The sequence below is a fragment of the Ursus maritimus genome, unplaced genomic scaffold (genome assembly GCF_017311325.1).
Source record: "Ursus maritimus isolate PB19 unplaced genomic scaffold, ASM1731132v1 scaffold_12, whole genome shotgun sequence".
Lineage (NCBI taxonomy): Eukaryota > Metazoa > Chordata > Mammalia > Carnivora > Ursidae > Ursus > Ursus maritimus.
This window is the reverse complement of record NW_024423564.1, coordinates 24,104,602-24,108,959: the sequence shown is the minus strand read 5'-3', so window position 1 is coordinate 24,108,959 and position 4,358 is coordinate 24,104,602. Positions and strand designations below refer to the sequence as shown.

The 4,358-nt window shown below is 40.1% G+C and overlaps 1 pseudogene; it reads right to left on the bottom strand.

Moving 5' to 3' along the window:
- Nucleotides 1-1,125: 1,125 nt before the first annotated feature.
- On the bottom strand, nucleotides 1,126-1,669 carry LOC103669398 (annotated as a pseudogene).
- Nucleotides 1,670-4,358: the final 2,689 nt, after the last annotated feature.

The window sequence follows — 4,358 nt, the reverse complement described above, 5'->3', positions numbered from 1 at the left end:
CTTCATAAAAATATTCCTAATGGAGAAGTTATGCATTATCAAGCTGGTTTCTAGAGTAACTGAGGCTTACATTTAAATGGGGGAAGTAAATAATACCAGGCACAACATGGGTGAGTTGGAGTTATTCGAGTAGGTGCTACAGAACTGAAAACACCGTTCACGTCTTGGTAATGTGTCCTTAGGCTCAGATGACTCTCAGTTTTGGTTTCTGTCCTTTATTATTGATGGCTGATGTCTATTTCTGTCTTTGATTCAAAGAGATGGGTGCAGTCGTATGCATCTGGTCAACAGTAAACCTTTGGTTTGTGATGACACAGAGTAGGTGAGAAAGCTTGAAGGGCTTTCAACCTTTCCTGTGCAGAGGCTATCTGGAGGAACGGCTCCCACACTTGACCAATCCGCGGGTCAGTTGCTGTACATAAAATCCAGTGAACCCCTTCATCTGCCCACTTTTTCTCGGCAGAAGAATAAAATAAATTTTAGAATTAATGGCATGAATGGTGTACCCTTGAAGTAATATTTGAATTTTATTGACCATCGTAAATAGATTATGAAGTCATGGCAGCAACAAAAGCACAGATGGTGTCTTATTATAAACCTGCAAACTACAAGCTATGAGCCTGAAGACCACTCAGAGGGCACTTGTGGGCCATCAGTGGTCTAGAAATCACACTATGATAGCCTCTCATCTAAAGGTATAATTAATTTCTTAGGAAAAAAATGACACAGCTTCTTGGTTCATAATAAAATTAAAATACTTCCAGGGCTTAATTTTCAAGAACCAGCAATTTTATATGTCACCCTAATTTATTATTATATCTGAGCCTATGAGAGTAAAATTTAGCAAAAAGTATAAAAAATAGAAGAAATAGAGAGCAGAACTTTACTAATGCAAGCAGTTTAACAATTCAATTAAGTAACATTTCTTGCACTCCACAGTGTGCAAAGCATTGCGGGAAATACATAAATAAGACACTGTGGTAGTCCTTAAGAAATTTTCGGTATAGTCTGGACGTACATATTTTTTGGAAGGGAGATGAAATATTTTAATCTGATGGTAGCACATAATACTGTATAGGGAACACTCCCAGCTCCAAGAGTTTGCCTCCAGATTATAAGGGGTTCTTAAAAATAACTGGATTTGCCAAAGCCTGGCCCCTGCCCATGGAAAGGAGAGATAGTAGAGTGCGCAAAGCTCTGAGGTCTGCTCCTTTGTAACTTATAGATCCAGTTCTGAGCAGAGCTCTTGTAATCTACCAGCTCCTCAGGTTGAAACCACAAGCCAATCTCCTTCTCTGCACTCTCATGGAATTGCTGCCGTGGATAATGTTCCTGCTAATGTGGATGCAAAGGGCCCCATGGATGGTCCCAGGCTTGGAGTCTACAGGGTTGGTCTCCCCAAGGCTCCCTTGGCTTGTCTTCACTGCATTCAGCCCTTCCCAGACCATGGCAACCACAGGCCCTGATTGCATGTACTTCACAAGGCTGGCAGAGAATGTATGGTCCCTTAGGTCAATGTAGTGTTCCTTGAGAAGGTCTTCAGAAGCCTGAATTAATTTCATAGCAATCAGGCAGAATCCCTTTTGCTCAAAACACTTGATCTTTCCCACCAGGCTGTGCTGGACCCCATCAGGCTTGATGGCAATAAGGTGCATTCACTGTTGGCCATTGTCCTGGGGATAGGGAGCCCTCCACCTGTGCAGGCAACAACTCCATCTGGGGCCACCCTGTCATGTACATATTTAACATTGATACAAGGTAGACTAGGGTAAGACATAGAACCAATATACACATGATCGAAAGTGAACAGTAGCAAAATAACAGCAAATAATTCTATAGCACTTGATATGTGAACTTTTCCAAGAACTTCACATAAATTAACTCATTTAGTCCTCACAACAAACCTACAATGTAGGCACTACTGTTATCTCCAATTTAAATGTGAAGAAACTGAGCCACAGATGGTTAAGTAACTCAGAGATAGCTAACTGACCAAGGCCTTTTCTGGCTTTCCTTCTGTGACAGAGCGTTGCTGCTGCCACCTGTAGGAAATGTCGAGGTTGTAGAGGAGGGTGGAGCCACAAGATGGAACATGGTTTCCTGATACCGCCAGAAAGACTGGACTTTGCAAAAAAAGAAGGCAGTGTCAAATGTGGAGAGATATAAAATAGGATGATATATGGAAAGAGGCACAAAAAGATGTTTAATAATTAGAACATCAATGGAATTCTTTTTGAAGATTTATTTATTTATTTTAGAGAGAAAGAGAGAGTGAGAAAGAGCATGGGGAGAGGAATAGAGGGAATCTTCAAGCACACTCCCCGCTGAATGTGGAGCCCCATATGGAGCTAGATCCCACAACCCAGGAGACCGTGACCTGCGCCGGAACCAAGAGTGGAATGTTCAACCCATTGAGCCACCCAGGAGCCCCTGGTATTTTTAAGTAAGTGGTCATGGAAGCAGTAATACATGGAAATGGTTTCCAAATTATACTTAAAGAAAAATAGGACACAAAAAAGTGAGGATAGTAAACCAAACCTGCTCTTCTGAGGCGGTTGGTGTTGATGGCTGGGAGAGTCGGGATGAAATTAGTTATAGGGTATATTTTAAAATGAAAGCATTACAAAATAAGCATGGAGTAGATTTAAGGATGATTGTGGGATGGAAAGAGTCAATGGAGACAGACTGAAGATGTTATCACCCTTTATATACTACACATTTTGTACACTACTAGTAGCCTAGGAAATTGGCCAAAAATGGAGCTTTTTTGCTAGGTACAGTGATTGAACACCATTTTGTGAGAAAACATATGGCTTGGTAGTGAGCTCGCCTCTTTATTTTTTATTTAACTTTATTTATATTAATTAATTTTTATTTATTTAATTTTTTCTATATCTTCCCTCTCTTTATTGAAGATCCAGAGTCTGAAAGATAGCCAAAAATTTCATCAGGAAACAGTGAAGTGATATTGAAATGGACCAAATGTTGAGAAATTTTAAAAACTCCTCTTGGCTTCCCTGGAGGGACTCCCTGGGTTCATGTCCTTCTCCGTCTTGGTGTTGAGCTAATTTCCTTCCGTCTTTGGATCACAATCGCAAATGAAGTAGACCCATCGGCTAATGAAGAGCTTGAGCTAATTGTTCAATGTTTGGCCCATTTCAATATCATTTCAGTGTCTCCTGATGAAATTTTTGGCACTCTTTCAGGCTCTAGACCTTCAATATAGAAAGTATTAAAACACACACGTGCACACACACACACACACACACACTCACATACACACACACACCCCTCCAGTCAATGTAATTATAATACACAAAAGCTATAGTTTTAAGCGATTTCCTTTATTACCTAAATATATAATATATATTGTGATTCAGGTAACTTTAAGTACCTTAACTTTATTAAAACAATGGCATTAGGGGCACCTGGGTGGCTCAGTCGTTAAGCGTCTGCCTTCGTCTCAGGGAGTGATCCTGGCGTTCTGAGATCGAGCCCCACGTCAGGCTTTTCCACTGGGAGCCTGCTTCTTCTTCTCCCACTCCCCCTGCTTGTGTTCCCTCTTTTGCTGGCTGTCTGTCTCTCTCTGTCAAATAAATAAATAAAATCTTAAAAAAAATAAAAATAAAAATAAAAAACAATGGCATTAATGCTTGTCTAACTTGTTATTGGCATGTTACACTTCCAAAAATGAGGGAACTTATCACATAGCACTACGTTAAATGAAGTAAATGTAATTAAACATGAGCTTTAAAACACATTATCTCATTTAATCCTCACAGAAATCCCATGAAGCAGGTATCGTTATGCTGTTTTACAGCTGAAGAAACATGTTAAGTGACATGCTTCTCTCCTAAGGTCACGCAGGGTGGAGAGGAAAAGCCTGGTCTTGAATGGATCGCAGGTAGCCGACTAGTGCCTCCCCCACTTATGTTGGTTTTGTTCGTACTTAAAATTGAACTTAGAAGGCAAATATAAACCTAAGCCCCACTGTGCTATTAAAAATCATGTTTTTTAGTGTAATGACTTCTAAAAACTGTTCACAGTCTTGTACTGAGGCTTAACACCTCAGCAGAAATAGCTCTCAGCACTTTGAAAGTGGGACCATTTTATACAGCCTAAAAATGCCCTCAAATAAGGTTACTCAGTAGCAACTCTACTGACAACTTCCTGAGTGTAAAATACAAACAGTCTAAATGGGAAGGAAGAGTTTTGTGGGGGGAGAATGTTATTATTAGCAGTCTCAGAATCAACATGTTCTTCGCATGAAAAAACAAGGTTCCTGAAGAAAAACAGCGATGTGGATTTATTGATACTGGTCCCATCTACCCTCCCGGAGGAAATTGATAATCTATTAC